The sequence below is a fragment of the Fukomys damarensis genome, unplaced genomic scaffold (assembly GCF_012274545.1).
Source record: "Fukomys damarensis isolate Sample0158 unplaced genomic scaffold, DMR_v1.0_HiC HiC_scaffold_19, whole genome shotgun sequence".
Taxonomy (NCBI): Eukaryota; Metazoa; Chordata; class Mammalia; order Rodentia; family Bathyergidae; genus Fukomys; species Fukomys damarensis.
This window is the reverse complement of record NW_022900931.1, coordinates 32,277,816-32,294,941: the sequence shown is the minus strand read 5'-3', so window position 1 is coordinate 32,294,941 and position 17,126 is coordinate 32,277,816. Positions and strand designations below refer to the sequence as shown.

Below are 17,126 nucleotides of genomic sequence, written 5' to 3'. Positions count from 1 at the left end.
ATACCCACTACTCTGATGTCCTATTTAAATTTAATCAGTAAGGAAAACCAAATCAGAGAGAATACCAAAAAAAGCAACAATAGTCATATCAAGAATAGAAGTGTTTGCATTATGAAACAGCTAAATCTATTCCTAGAAAGTAAATGCATCTGACCCCCGTGACATTAAGGAAGACAGCATCAGGTATGTAGACCACTCGAGATTCATGTGAAATTAAGAGAATGAGCAAACTCCCTACTTGGAATGATTGATGGCCCCTGCTGAGATGAGCAAGTGTGAGAAACATACGCTGCCTGGTTTTATGTGTTTTGCTGCCAGATGGTGCCTCGCCCACCCCTGCACCATCCTTCCCATGTCAATCCCTGCCTCGCCCCAACTCTGCACTCCCAGAACCCATTCTCCATGTGGGCTGGGGTGGGAGCACTGTTGTATGAGGCCCAGGCATGAGGTACAGATGTCTGTTTTGCATATTATTGGGTTAAAAAAGCTCAAATTAGTATGTTTTGTTTTCTAGGACATACGTTAACAGCATTTAAATGTCATATACCTGTCTCTCCTACTAGAAGCTCGTTGTTCTGTCTTCATTGCCAAGAGTTTCTAGAATATAGTAATTATGTAACAAATGTTTGCTGGAGATATGAATAGATAAACATGAATACATGATCGACTCACGAGGCAACCTAGCAAAAAGAAAATGATGTGAATGGCGTACGGTCTGGCCTCTGTACACCAGGGTGTCCTCCAGCCATCTCTATAACAGGCTGCTGCAGACTTTGTGGAGATTCACATCACCCTTCTCCCACTGTCACTTCTGAATGGTCCCATTTCCCTCTTTTGGAGGTCTGCGATGTCACTGGCTTTGCTAATCTCTTTCAAAAATTTCCCCATTGTTATTACGATTAGGTCTATAATGTTTTTCATTGCCTAGATTTAAGTAATTTGGCTTCACAGACCAGACATTCTTTAGGCTACATACTCTTTTTTACTTGTAGTATGATGTCTTTAACTCTTTTGGGAAGACACCTAGAACAGAAATATCTGGGGTCAAGTAGAATTTCTGATTCTAGTTTTTTGAGAAATACTGATTTCCATAGTGGCTATCCTAGTTTACATTTCTACCAAAAAGGTAGAAGGGATGCAAATCAAAACAACCATCTTACTCCCGAAAGAATGGCTATTAGTTTTTATTTTGTAGCAAGTTCTCAGTAAATTGCTAAGAAGTCTAAGCTGGGCTCAAATTTGCAATCCTCCTGCTTCAGCTTCCCAGAGTGCTGGGACTACAGGTGTGCACCACTGTTCCACCACTGCTGAAATTAATGACCTCACCATATTTCATACCATGGTTCTATCTCATTTGTTTAACCATTCTCTTACTGTTAAATGTTTCATTTATGGCCAAGCATGTGCTTTTGAAAATAAAAATGTCATTAAAATTATTGCAGATTTGTTTTTTTCTGTTCCCTTTTGATAAATTCTCAGAAAACTGCTCTCTGTGTCAAAGGGCATGAAAAGTGTCATGACACCTACTTCAAATTGCCACCTGGCTTTTCAGACCAATTGTGCCTTGTGCTATAAACCCATGAGTGCATAAAATAGAGCTCGATCACAAAAGGCTAAAACCATACCTACAGACTGTACCTCTGTGAGATTCAAGGCATTGCTTTTAAGCCCAAAAGCTTTCTGTTCTGATTCTGTGAACCATAACCAAATACACACTTTCCCTAACATCTTCCTAATGTCTATCTTTTGGGGTTAGGCAATAGAGTTCAAAAGATTTAATTTTTCTTTCTCTTTTCATCTTTAATTGTTTCTTGGGAAAACACAAGTCTCTACAGGATTCCTTAATGTCCTCTTCCTCTTCTTCTTCTGCAATTCTAGGGATCAAACAGAGGACCTTGGGTATGCCATGCAAGTGCTCTACCACTAAGCTGTATCTCCAACCCACCCTTAATGTTTTTGGACAGAATCCTTCTATATATCCTGCATTGATTACACAACAGAGGCTAGAAAATATAAGAGGGGAGAACAAGCATACTCTGTATGCCTGCACCAGTTATTTTGACCTAAGAAACATTTTGTAAAATTTCATTTTTTACAATAAATAGCATACATTAACCATGTAATGAAATACCATTTCATTCTATACTATGATAATGTTCTTCAGATGAACAAATTCTCAAATCAGGAAAAAAATCTCCGGGCCTAATAATTCAAATCAAAAGATGTTGTGCTTAAATACAGGCACGCACTATACATCTCCACACAGAATGCCGAAATGTGTCTATGAGTGGATTTGTATTCCAAACCATTCCTCAGAGGCCTAGATTCTGCTAATAGATGACCATTTCTACTTCCTTTAATTAACTTTAATAAGACAGATTTCATGTAGCAGTTTGTTCTATTAAATTTAAGTCATCTTCCCTTGGCTCCAAAATTTATGATCTCTAATTTCAGCGCACCTCATACTTATCAAAACAATGGAAATGATGACATGCATTTCATGGGGACTTATGGTTTATTGTGAAGATAATTTCTTTGTTCATCCTTGGGCCCTGCCAGGGTCATCGTACTGTGTTGGAGTTTTCCTTATCCTCTCAGGCAGGGGGAGGGAAGGGAAGAAGGCAGCCAGCAGCCTCTCTGCCTCAGTGTGGCCCACAGACCTTTCTTGGTGTGAGGAGAATGATGAGGTGTGGGCTGCAACCACCATTTTATGGCTGTTCCCAACTGAGAAGTCAGCCAGCAGCCTGGCCTGGAAAAGAGACCTGTCTGTGCTGGCATCGGGTTTCCGAGCTGATGACCTTCCTCCTTAAGATGAATAAATCAAAGAAGACACATTTGGAGCCAGTTTTGAGGGACAATCCTAAGGCTGCAGAAATGTGATTGGGAGAAAAGAAGGGTAGCAAGGGAAAATAGAATTATGCTCACAGGTGAGAACCTGGAAAGCTCTGGAAAATGTAGCAATTGCTGTGAGCAGAGATCTTGAGAGAAAGTGAGAGAAGAACAGAGACACAGGGCTGAAGGACAGAAGGGTTTGGGAGAGAGCTCAACAATGAAGATAAATGACGAAGACAAACAGCAGGAACTCTGGTGACATGCACTGATGTCGAAATGTCATTATCAGAGATAGAAAAATACATGCAACCTAAATGTGCACTTTGCAATGAGTACAAAAGACTTGACATACAGAACCCCTCAGCGCTAAGACAAAGAGACTTGAACGGACAGTCATCATAATCAAAGTGTTCACTGTTCCTAGGCATCACACAAGCCAGAGGAAGGAACAGGGTAGGAAGAAGGGAGAGGTGAGCGGGAATGAAGAGTGGCAGCAGAGTGGAGAAGAAGCCCAAGGGCACGGCTGTGTGGTCACCAGGGTTCCAGGCCACAGGGCAAGTCGATAAGAAAGCTGGCTAAATACATGCGCAGGATCTGAAAATAGCTTTGGCAGGGGTCCCAGGCAGCCAGGCTAGTGCTTCTCCTCTGGAGGAGGCGGGCCGAGCTGACTGACCTTCTGAATCACCCACTGGGCGGTGCTAAAGGGAAAAGAGGACCGGAGCACATTCAGCCTTAAAGACAATCTACCCCACCGGACCTCCCTGTCCTCACCTACCTTTGCATTTTGGGACCCGGACTTTTGTTTCACAAGTGAAGATAAAGCACATTAAAATGGAAATGTTGACAGTACGTAACACCTTGCCTAAATTTACATTCATTGAGCATAAGTGGCTCATTAGTTATTAGAATCTTAGCAGGGTGGTATGAAGCCTGGGCTTTGATGTCAAACAGATTTGGATTTCATCCCAGGCCTGCCAGATTGACCTTATTAAGTGATCTTTGGCAACTTACTTAAATTTTTAAGCCTCAGTTTCTTCCTCTACAACATGAGAATAGTAAGAACACCTATCAGTGGGATTGCTGCAAAGATTAAATCATCTTATATGTGTGGATGTTGACACATATTACGGCTCAATACCTGGGTGCAGCTATTGCAACTTTTATTCACCATAGTAGAAGATAGGCTGACGCTGACTACAGGACAGAAAGAGGGAGGGACTTGATGGAGATCCAGGCATGAGGTCAACCTGTCATTTTCAGCTTTGTACAGCTGAGCCCTTGCGAATTGTGGTAAACAGGTTATTCAACAAATGATTCTCACCAATGCTGGTCCTGCAACTTGTGAGCATAGCTTAATTTCAAAGGACCCTCATCCCAGAGGCAGTTAAGATATCTTCAGTTGAGATATTGAGACCCACAGAAGGAAAGGTACAAGTGCAAGGTCTGAGGCTGCTCACCAGATAACAAAGCGGTACAAATACTGTGTCTTACAAGAGCTTAGCAAGGTCATATGCAAAAATCTTTAAGCTAAAGGGTCATTCCCACACCTCACGGTTGGTACCTATTGGAAAAGCCGTTGGCATCCTCTCTGCTCCCAGCTGCATCCTGAAATATTTGCCTCTGCCCCTCTTTCTGGCCACTTCCCTTCCCACCTGTTCCTGATTGTCTGAGGCCATGGCCCTAGACCTGTTTCCTGCCCCTCTGACCTGTGGGCTGATACTGTTTCCATCAAGCTGATTTCTGGCTTCCTTCTTCAGCTCCACTTTTCACTTGCCCCTTCATCACATTGTTTTGTGGTTGCTCTGAACCAGGTTCCAGCCTCTTTCTGGTACCAGATCTCATGCCAGGGCATCCTACAGGTTCACTCTGTCTCCAGGGTGGGAACCCAGATCCATAAGTTCTTTTCTCCTGGGAAAACTAAATTTTGAGCCATTAAAAAACCTAGCAGAAAGAATCAACAAGTGGCATCTCATCTTATTAAAAAGCTTCTGCACTGCAAAAAAAAAAAAAAAAATCAACTAAGAGACAACCTACAACGTGGGAAAAAAATTTTTACCAGCTACTCCTCAGACAAAGGACTACTATCTAGAATATATAAAGAACTAAAAACAATCAGCACCCCAAATATAAAGACCCAATTAAAAAATAGGCATCTGAAATGAACAGACATTTCTCAGACAAAGAAGTAAAAGCAGCAAGTAACCATATGAAAAAATGTTTCACATCACTGGTCATTCGAGAGATGCAGATGAAAACAACACTGAGATTCCACCTCACCGCACAAGGCTGCTATCAAGAAATCAAACAATAACAAATGTTGGCGGGGTTGTGGGGAGAAAGGAACCCTTCTCCATTGTTGGTGGGAGTGCAGACTGGTGCAACCACTATGGAAACCAATATGGAGATATCTCAAAGAGCTGGGACTAGAGGTTCCATTTGACCCAGCCATCCTCTGCTGGGTATCTTCCCAACAGAATTAAAAGAATCATACCACAGTGATATATGAACACCTATGTTTATAGCGGCACAGTTTGTAATAGCTAAATCTTGGAAACAGCCCATTTGCCCATCAGTTGGAAATTGGATAAAGAAGATGTGATTTTTCTATAAAATGGAGTACTACTCAGCCATAAAGAATGAGAAATTAGATTCATTCATAGGAAAATGGATACATATTGAGGATATACTCCTAAGTGAAATAAATAAGTCACACATGTGTAAATACCGAATAGTCTCTCTGGTGTGAAAAGCTATAATGGTACATAAGATCCTAATGAGATAATTGACCATGTGAAATAGGAAGAAAGGGCTAAAGGTGTAGGGAAAATGGGAAGGGTAGGGAAAAGGTAATAAGGGAAAAGAAAAAAATATGACAAAATGTAAATAAAGTGTTTGTAAATGGGGAGGGGAGGAGAGGGTGAAGGGAGGGCGTAGACAAGGGGAAAAAATGAGAACCAAGACCTGTCATGTAAAGGTACAAGATCCCACTCATGAATGTAATTGTACTGTACACCTAAAATGTACCAATAAACTCAATAAAAGAAAAAAAACCTAGCAGACATTAAGGCTTAGGATTTGGTCATCAGTAAGAACATATATATGGATTTTGTAACTCAAAAGGTCATGCATACATGAGACTTGACCTTCTCTAAGTGAATACATGGGGAAAACCAGGCCTTACTTGCATATAATTAAAAAACAGTGATATAAAGTAAAGCTTTGCATAAAATGGAGCCAATCCAATTATTCAAAGAAAGTCATTGTAACAGGCTGATTGGAATTGGTTGATTGGAGCAGGGAAACGTAAAGGTCAGTTTAATGACTTTACATCAGGTGACATAGTGGTCTAGCCATCCCTTGTAACAGCTTCTCAGGTACCTTGTCCTACATCAGGCTGTACAACATTCTGTCTTCCTTTACAGATGAGGAAAAGGAATGCTGTCCTTTTTCTTACAGATGAGGAAAGTAAAGAGCAGACATGGAACACTTGCTCAAGGTCACAGCTTGTAAATATTAGAGCTGCAATCTGAAGCTAGGTAATTTAGCTCCAACTGCCATGCTTTCAACACCTACCCTACATTATGTGACCTCTCAAAGGAAGAATTTCAGATATCTTTGCATTGTAATTATTTTTACATATTGCTTGCTTTATAGGATTCTTCAAGATGGAAGTGAGTTTACTGAGAAAATGAGGCCACTTGTTCACTGTTTTCAGAAATTAAGAAGGTGAAGCCTTAAGCAAGCATAAGAACAGGGAAGTGAGGTTTTTCTCACCACTTAATCAAAGCTTATTGCCTGCAAGCCAAGGAAGTATAAATTACATCAAATCAATAGTTGCAGGATTCTAATCTCTTATCCATGTTGGAACAGCTAAATTTAGAAAATCCTAGAGTCATATATCTTTGGCTCATAATAATCCTCAATCACTGGACTTTTATTTTTTTTAACTTCAAGAAGTGGTTAGTGATGACAAAACATTTTGAGACCCTAGAGAAACTTCTAGTGGCTGCCTTGAATTAGCATAGTTTTGACCTGATTCTTGTATATTGAATGATCTCAGAGAGAAGACAATGGGATGCTCCCACAGCTTTTAGTTTGTTCTTTGGACTCTGTTTACCAAGTGAGGTAAGCAGACATGAATGTCTGATGGATTTCTAAAAGTACTGACTCTGGGCAAAAAAAAATCAAGAACACATAGAATTCCAGAAGTTACTGGTTAAATGAAATTCTACTATTGATCAAAATATATTCTATTTTATTAGTTCAACTGAGAAAATATTTTATGAACCTTCTGTATGTGGAGTGTTATACAGACACAGGTTGACATGGATGTCACTTTCATGAGCTATCCAATAACCATTAAAAGGTCACATAGGTTTGGAGCCTTCAGCTACATGCTGTATGTCAGCTGAATTCTAATGTATACTGAGATCCTTCAGCTCAAGACTTGGCTGGCTTGGGTAATACAAGTAACTCAAAGCTATGTAAGATACAACCTAGGTTACTACAGCATAAAGGAAACTAAAGAGCAACACCACCAGAGAAGTCAGAAATGAACTAACTCAGAAATGGCAAATTCCTGTAGTCCACCCTCATGCCCCTCCTCTATCCAGGGTAGACATTATCAATCAATCTTGTACTTTCCACTGAGTGAAGAGTTAGCCTTAAGGAACAATATTTACAACAATTTCTCTCATCCATTTGCATTTCTTTTGTTTGTTTTGTTTTGCTTCTTGGTGCTGAGCATAGCACCCAGGGTCTCGCCCATGCTAAGCATGTGCTCTGCCACTGACCTATACCCCAGCCCATTTATTTCCTCTTGCATGGGATAGAAAGGAGTGCAGCTACAGCTGCCAAGCTAAGAATGCCTGTTGGATCATGTATGTAAACATAAACTTTCATATATGTCATAGCAATGGAAAAAATTGAGATTGGGGGCTCCATCTTTAAGTATTCATATTTTCATATTCTTCATTTTAAAAATTACAGTGGCTTCACTTACAGGTTTTTGGAACATTGTCATTAGTAAAACATTATTGTATCTCTTTCAACTCATGCTCAAATTCCAGTTTGTTGAGATATCTTCTTTGAAAATGGCTCCTCTGGAGGCCTCAACTTTTTAGACTGTTCCAGACTGAGGTGAAAGAAAAAGCTAATCAAGTAGAACCCATCAAAACACATTGAGAAGGGAATAACCCAATCCCAAGTGAATGATTCCTTGCCCTCCACATTCCTGAGCAGCTAGGTATGTTCTTCCTACCCTTGCTCATGGAGTCAATTACTATGATAAATAAGAGCCAACACATTGGGTTTTTCCTTTAAGGTCACCTCTTCTGAAATATAACACAGGTGTGGCTGTACCTTTTGGCAGTTGGCTGTATTCTCACCCACTGCCGGCCTTGGCAAGACTCTGTGCACTTCTCTACTTTCTCCAGCTGAAAATCCATTCCAGGAGATGTCAGGGAGTCCATGGATACTTTGGAAGATTCTTTAGGGTGTCTACCTTCTCCCTAGTGTCTAACCCAGAGCCTGGCTCACAGCAGTTGCTTGGCAAGGATGTTTGGATGAAGGAGTGAAAAGTCAATGGAAGTCCCTGTTGCACCAAAGTGTAACCCTGGAGCTTTTCTCTAGCCCAGGGCAGCCTCACCTCACTTTTGTTCCCTCTCATTCACAGCTTTTCTAGGTCATATTTCCCTGATTCCAGAATCTCCATGTCCCTGGCCCAACCTTCCAATGCCTGCTTGTCCTGTGCAGAGGTACTGGCCCTCTCCCTAGTACTCCCCTCATCTTCCACCTTCCTACCTATCACTCTACCCTGCAGAGGACCCCCTTTGGGATTCTCCTTCTGCCAGAAGCAACAAGAAGTTTTAGATTTCAAAGAACTCCCTCTCACAAAACTTTTGTGTCACTCACATGATTGTCATTTTTCTGCTCCTAATAAAAAGTAATCCCTTTGAGGACACGGGACCTTGGCTTTTACCAGCAATCCAACAGGGTCTGTGTGAATTTATGTATATGGCTGAAGGATGACTTAGTCTATCTTCTGTTGCTCATGACAGAGTGGGTTAGTCAGAAAGAAATGAGATTTATTTAGGTTCATGGTTCTGGTTCAAGATCAAGGGGCCATATTGGGTGATGGTCTTCTCTCTGGCAGAGTCCGGAAGTGGTACAGGACATCATATGATGAGAAAGGGAATGTGTGAGAAACCTAAACAATTTCGCTTTTATAGCAGTCCCATCCTTGAGATAACCCATTAGTCTGTTCATGGAATGAGTGGATCGATCCATTGATGAAGGCAGAGCCTTGTCTCCTCTTCAGACCCTGCTTGATCCCACCTTTCATTATTTTATAGTGGGGGTTAAATTTCAACGTGACTTTCAGAAGAGACGATCCATATTCAAACCATGGTAGAAGGTAACAATGTAACATTTTGCATAGAGAGGACTCTTTAAATGCTTCCTGACTCTCAGAACAAGCACAAAACCTTAAAAATTGTCTAATCTGTAAGTTGTCTAATATGAATGTGCTGCATTTACAGGGAATTAAATTCTTACCTTGTTTTCCAATAGAGAAAAGGGCTCTTAGAAGAAGTGGGATTTCATGGACTTAGAGAAAAGAAAACATGAGTATTCTCCTCTTAACACAATAATCTAGCAAGCATAAACACATTAATTTAGGCAGACTTTATGGAAGTTCCCTAATTCTTTCCAGTAACACTCAGAGAAAGAATTCCTATTTGACTAGCTCTTTTTCTCTTACCTCTTCCAAAATTTCTTCTGTGTCCCCTTCCCACCCTTCACATGCACACAAAAACAGAGGTGTGTCAAATTTGGCTGATAAAGAGTATTCAACAGTTAAAATTATATGATTTATGGTTGAAACTCCATTTTGTAACAATTTTCTACTTATAAAATCAGTTCCAATAGCTCAGTTCCTTCTCAAATGCACTTTCTATGGTAATATTGTATATCTCCATTCTCTTCCTTGGAACTTAATTTTTATTTGATTTTATTGGCGCTGCTCTATTGGAATGTGTATTGCTTGAACCCCCGTGGAGAACCAAGCAGGTGTGAGTAAAGCAAAACATCTTTTGTTAATAGAAGTACACCCTGGGAGTTCATGAAAACACTGTAATTTCAATTTCTTTTATGAAAATTCTGTAAATTCCCATGTTGCGAATTTCAAGTAGAGCCTGGGAGACCAACAGTCCTTAATATGAGCCAAAGATATGGTTATTTCTCTGCCTGAAATAAATGTTCTGCCTTTTCTTCCAAAAAAATAAATTCAGATATTTAATCAGAATATTTAAACTACAGAAAGTCACATTAACTTTGAGTTTGGCTTTTCTAACTAAAATGGAGACCTTAATGTGATATATATTATATAGGAAGATGCTCTGAGGTTCCAGACACTTCTTGAAGCACGAAGGGGAACAAAGCCTACTTCCATTTGGGACCAAAACAAGTTCACAACAGCAGTGCCCATTCCCAGTCCAAGTCTTTACACATATTTAGACTTTAAAAAATCAAGGAAATGGGAACAGTGCACAACCTCTTAGCATAAAAGAGTGATATATTAATTTTCTGTCTGTACCTCGGCCCCTTGCATTGGCTGCCATGGATAATGAAGGGGTGAAGCCAAGCCCAACCTCTTTCTTGGTTTGGGGCCAGGCATGTATGGTGCTGTACTCTTGCATGCTGGAAGGAAACACGTAAGCTTGGTATACTACAAAATTGCATGTGTCATTAGAAAAAGATGTCAGAAGGCTCTATTTAAAACTATGTTTTCTCAGGTTGTATTACCCAAGTGTATCTTGGCATAGACAACTTCAGATTCAAAAATTCCAAGATGTATAAAAAGTTTCACATAGCTAAGGCTATTATATTTGGTTATATGCCACTAACACCTTTTCCCCCCTTCTTTCCTACTGAGGAGTGAAGTGATGACTAAATTTCTACTAAATTTTTTTTCTCTTCTTCTTGCAAATCACAGGGTCTGTTCTTGACAGGCTAATCTATCTGTTCCAGAAAGAAAAATGTAGAGTTCACAATGGTATAGGACCTTTGGGGATTTCTTAGATAAGACCTTTATAGAGTCAAATCTTTCACCATTCCAGGGTAACTTTCAGAAGAATTATCTAGCAGTTGGCCCTGTAAATGTGCCAAATTGCTCACTGTTGGCTAGAAACTATAGTTGCTGTAAGGTCTATTTTTCCCTTGTAGAGCAATAGAGGATCATGTGATAGGAGCCAAGTATACACACTGGATGTCTTTGGGAGTTTTTCAGGATGAATATAAACTCTTCTAAAGGACCTGCTACAATTGACAACTAGTCATCTTCATATCTACTTAACATGTTCACATGCTAAAGACCCTCTAGAGAGGGTCTAGATGCCTCTAGAGAAAAAGATCCTTGCTTTTAAAAAAATGCTCTCATGGTTTCTTGTGCTACTTGACAACTGGATAGCAGTAACAAGGCTTTGGTCTCTCATATCACTGAACCCAGGCACTAAGCTAATCCCCAGCTCTTTCTTCATTTTGAGACAGGGTTTTCTGACTTGCTCAGGCTGGGCTCAAATTTCCCATCCTGCTTCCTCTTCCTCCCAAGATGCTGGGATTACAGGCATGCACAGCCACAGCCAGCTTTGGTATTCTTTTTCAAGTGTAAAGTTTTGGATGAACTTGAAGATGTTTCTACAGAGCCCATGAACTTGTCTACAAGCACAGTCTTGATGGCAGGAACTAAATCTACTCTCCCTAAGCATTTCTAGCCCTTGCCTGTCACTCAGCACATAGGAACTGACCAGGACTGGTCTGAAGTAGTCATTCTGTCCTAAGAAACCGGGCTTTATCTCTACAGTTTTTAAAGTCCCCATGAGCGATGTTGGAATTTAATTTTGGTCCCCTTGGCTACAATGAGTAGGAATACTTGCTAAAAAAAAAATGAGAATCAGGAAAGTGGTGTTCAGAAATCAGTGGCTGTATGAAATCCAGAGTAGGTGATATGTCATGTGGCTCGGTAAGTGCTTTAGATCACACACCACCTAAACTAAGTGACTTATGATTAAACTACACCAATAAAACAGTGCGCACTGTGTAGTGGAGAACTTAGGGAGCATTGTGCAGTGGATAAGGGGAGGGGGAAGTAGGAGCAAGCTATTGACACATGCCTAGCGTAAAATGCCCGAAGTCATCTGCTCCCCTCTGTCCATCCAGAAGTGAACTAATGCAGGCATGTGATAGCACAAAAGAGCAGATGTCAGGGGGAAACCTGAGTAGGGTGGGGATCTTCCCTGAATGAGTCCTGAGTCCTCAGTTAAGTCACTTTCAGTCTCACAGCCTCATTTCCTGTAAAATGAGAGCCTTAGACTGGTTCTTCATCCCAGGATGCAATCTCCTGCACACATCTGCACTGCTCACTCACAAACCCAGCTGTCCTCCACTCCAGGCAGGTCACAGTAAGGGGCAACAGGGACCAGGTAAGTCCCAAGAGGCAAGTCCCAAGAGCAGAGCTTTTGGAAAGGAGTTGGGAAGCAGGGGCTTTAAAGGGGACTCCCATGTGGAGCAGGAAAGCCAAGACCAGTGACTGGCTCCATCTGCTACCCAGGAAAGGAAGATGGCAGTTGTGACCTCTCAATTCCCCAGTGACTTCCTGCTGGAAACACCTTCTCTAGCCATGTAGATCCTATAGCAGGGAGGAGCTGGTGTCCTCTACTTGTGTTCTTAAAATACTCTCCTGGCTCCTGCCTATCCTCTAAGCCACAGAAACTCTGAGTGATTGCTTTAAAGTAACACAACACAACCATTTAGTAAACAGATCCACATTTATGGCTAATCACTATGCAGCAAAAAATGACTGTGTTAGAGATACTGCATTGATAATAATGTTTCGCCTACTTAACATTCATAGATGTCCAGTCTCCACAGGTCTGTTTTTTCTTTTTTCTTTTTATTGAGTTTATTGGTGCATTCTAGGTATATAGTACAGTTACATTTATTACTGGGATCTTGTGCCTTTACATGACAGGTCTTGGTTCTCATTTTTTCCCCTTGTCCCTGCCCTCCTTTCACCCCCTTCTCCCCTCCCCATTTACAAACACTTTATTTCCATTTTTTTCATATTTTTTTCTTTTCCCTTATTCCCTTTCCCCTACCCTTCCCACTTTCCAGTCTCCGTAGGTCTTGAAAATAACTGGACTATTGTCCTCATTTATCACCCTCTATATTTGGATAATAAATAAAGTCTGAACCAGTGGTTTTGCAGTATTAATGTGAAGAGGAGATGCAAAGTGTTTATTAAAGTGCAGATGCTGGGACTGTATCACCTGGAATTTTAGGTTGGGGTCTAGAGGAGCCAAGGGGTACACTAGGGGACGCTGATGCTTGTGGGGAGGGAGGACACAGCTGCGGAGATACTGACCTAAACACACTCCTGCCAGTTCCCATTACCTAAGTGTCCATCCTGAATCAGACAAACAAATCTCTTTCCTGTCTCTCTTCTCCAGATTTAGTGAACATGGACTTCCTGAGCCCCAACACTAGATTCACAGTTAATGTCATCTCTTGTGGTTCAAGGATCACCTCCTATGAGCCTGAGTTTCAAGCTTTTCTGTTCCATTTCTTTATCTTTCTCATTTGCAGCATCTCATCATTTAACTGCATCGAGCTCAAACTGGTGCCCTGAATACTTCTACTTGTCACACTGCATTTATATGCTTCCAATTACTTTCTTTTGGAAAATACTGTCTGTTCCAAAATAGATCACTTCTTCGTCTTTGGCTAAAACCAAGTTTGATTCCAGCATGGAATTCCAGATTCTCGCACTCAGGAAAAGGCTCAGCGGGGCTGTGGGACTCCCCACACTTGCTTCTCAGACAGCGGGAGCGGGGGCCTCTCCCTCCCGTTCTCAGTGAGTGACTAGCCACGGGGCAGGGCTGCTGCAGAGGCTGGCCCTCCACATGGCCTCCTTGTATCCAGGGTTGCTTCTTTGTCTTGGATCAACTAATTCCTTTTCTTCCAACAATTCTTAGTGTTCCATTGCTTTGATTTCCACTGTACCCACCTGTTTCTTGGGATTTTCCTTCCTTCTCTGGCTCCTAAGCCTTAGGATCAGCCATAAATACCCTCCCACTCTTTGACTCTTGAAGTAAGCCACAATCCTTTAATCCTTCTGAAGCTGGAAACAACTGGAAACAGGCTGAATGTAAAAGAGCAAAGAGGAAGATCCGTGGTTGTGAAGTACAACATCTCTCTGGCCAGTGTGTCTGTCAGGCTCAATGGCCTGTAACTGGAGCCAAGGCCTCAGGCTTCTCTGGACACCCTGTGTTCTTGGGTGTCCCTCCCAAAGCCACTATCCTGGAACCCCACAGATTACCCTCCTCGGCACTACTGGTTTTTGTTTGTCTTCCACAGTCCTTTTTCCATCCCATTTTGAAATTTATTTCATTTTATGTTCCCCCTCCACCTCCTGGGGAGACAAAGAAATTGGAATGATGTTAATGATGGAGTTGGAGTCTCTCAAATATCTTGAGAAAGATCCCTTTTCAGTTTAGAGAAATAAATTTTCCTTTTAGCATTAACTTCTTTTATTATTTTTTTACTTTTATTGAGTTTATTGGTATATTTTAGGTATACAATACAATTACATTCATTATTGGGATCTTGTACCTTTATATGACAGGTCTTGGTTCTCATTTTTTTCCCTTGCCCATGCCCTCCCTTCACCCCCTCTTCCCCTCCCCATTTACAAACACTTTATTTCCATTTTGTCATATTTTTTTCTTTTCCCTTATTACCTTTCCCCTACCCTTCCCATTTTCCCTACACCTTTATTCTTTTATTATTTTTATTTAAAAATTTTATTTTACAGTGCTAGAGTTTGAACTCAGGGCCTTCACACTGAGTTACATCCCTAAAAAATTACATTCTTAAACATTTTTTATTCTGAGACAGGATCTTACTAAATCACCCAGTTGCCCAGGCTAGACTCCAATTTATGATCTTCCTGCCTCAGCCTCCCATAGTTCTGGGATTACAGGTATGCTGGCCAGCCACCCACTTTTCTTCCTAGGAGAAAGATCTGGGATGGAAGCATGACAAGCCTTTGGGCTGGCATCCCAGAGGCCCAAGAGAGGTGGCAGATAATGGCCCATTTGCACACTCGACCATGTTTGTCAACATGCTTCCCTTTCCTCTCTACTTCCAACTACACAATCTTTATCATATAGGACCCCTCTATGTTCATGTTTGTGCCTCTGCCTGGAAAGAGGCTCATACGACTGATTGAGGGCTTTACCATGAGCCCACAAGTGAAACCACATCCACCCATGTGGCCACAAGGGCACTTTTGGGCATGCTGTTCCACGCAGCAGTTTCTTATGCATCATCACGACTGTAAGCCTGGGTTCAAAGCCCAGTTTACTACTTACACTCTCCTTGGCAACTGATCTAACCTTTCTCAGCCTAAGGGTCGTCATCTTTAGAAGTAAAAAAAAACACCTTATAAGGAAAGCTATGAGGATAAGTGGATTAATGCATACAAAGCACTTAAAACTGTAACAGTGACATAGTCAATGTTCACTATAATTCATTTAAATAACTCACTCTATTATTAATTTGCCTCCATGCACCTGCTTTTATTGCTAATTTCTCAATGCAGAAGACTCCCATCAGTTTAATTAAAACTGAAACTCTTTCAGATAGTCAAAAAGCAAACTATTTTAGTAAGTTGCTTTGTAATTTTTCTAACCATATTTTAAAAGTTTAACCCCATTTTGATAATACTACATAATCTAAAATGCAAATTAAGTAATAAACAACTCATCAATAGGAAGTGTGGTTGGTAAGACCAAGACATTTTTTTTCTAGTCTAAGAATGCTGTTTTGAGCAGCAATTGAATAACAAATTTTATCAGTCAGGGAAAAATGAAAACTAAGTTTGATTATCACACTGGTCCCCCAAAACCATTTTAAGAAAATACATGTCTGGGATGTGGTGGCAAGGGTAGAGTAGCAAGTTGATTGGCTTTGGGATCCCCAGGGGATTGGTGGAGCACATTCTTGGGTGTATCTGGATGGTCATGGAGCCAGTGTGGCCTTGGAGGGGGGCATGCCCCTTCCTCTCTGGCATTGTTCCCTTTCTCTGCTTGTAGATCACTATGAACTGAGCAGCTCTGCTCTACCACACCCTTCCATCATAATGTTCCTGTCTTAGAGCTAGCCTACCATGGACTGAATCCCTTGAAACATGAGCCAAATAAACCTCTCTTCCCTTAAGTTCTGGATGTTGGATTTTGTGACCCAGCATGGAAAGCTGGCTGATATATGGCCTCTGGGGCATCCTCCCCATGGAACTGAAGCCCATGGTGGTTCTCACCTCTGTGGGCCATTTATCAGCAGCCTACAGCTGCCCCTACCTCCAGCCCTGCCTGTATGAAGATGTCGTGAGGACTGCCGCTCTGTTGTTCCACTGTGGCATTTTCTTGCTGCACTGGGCTCTTGAGGTTATTGTTCCAGGAAGTGACTTTTTGTTACTTTTTGCTGTAGTTACACAAGTTGCACAGTTTTTTTTTTCAGCTTTAATTGAGTTTGTTGGTACATTTTAGGGATACAGTACAGTTACATTCATTGTTGGGATCTTGTACCTCTACATGACAAGTCTTGATTCTCATTTTTTCCCCTTACCTCTGCCCTCCCTTCACACCCTCCTCCCCTCCCCATCTACAAACACTTTATTTTCATCTTTTCATTCTCTCACATTTTTTTCTTTTCCCTTTTTACTCTTCCCCTACCCATCCCACCTTCCCTACACCTTTAGCTCCTTTCTTCCCATTTCTAAATGTCAGTAATCTTATTAGAATCTTATGCATTGTTGCAGATTGTTTACACAAGGGAAACTATTCGGTATTTACACATGTGTAACTTATTTATTTCACTTAGGAGTATATCTTCAATATGTATCCATTTTCCTATGAATGAATCTATTTTCTCATTCTTTATGGCTGAGTAATATTACATTTTATAGAAAAACCACAACTTCTTTATCGTTTCCAACGAATGGGCAAATAGGCTGTTTCCAAGATTTAGCTATTACAAACTGTGCCGCTATAAACATGGGCGCAAATACTTCTCTGTGATATGATTCTTTTAGTTCTCTTGGAAAGATACCCAGCAGAGGGATGGCTGGGTCAAATGGAACCTCCAGTCCAAGCTCTTTGAGGTATCTCCATATTGATTTCCATAGTGGTTGCACTAGTTTGCACTCCCACCAACAATGGAGAAGGGTTCCTTTCTCC

General features: G+C 41.1%; 1 long non-coding RNA gene across 1 annotated transcript in view; it reads right to left on the bottom strand.

The window, feature by feature from the left end:
* Positions 1-12,954: 12,954 nt before the first annotated feature.
* The window catches only part of LOC104860219, a 30,719-nt gene continuing 26,547 nt past the window's right edge, over positions 12,955-17,126 (bottom strand). Inside the window, exon 4 of the long non-coding RNA XR_779627.2 lies at positions 12,955-14,299. This is a non-coding gene — a long non-coding RNA (uncharacterized LOC104860219). The remainder of the gene's footprint in view (positions 14,300-17,126) is intronic.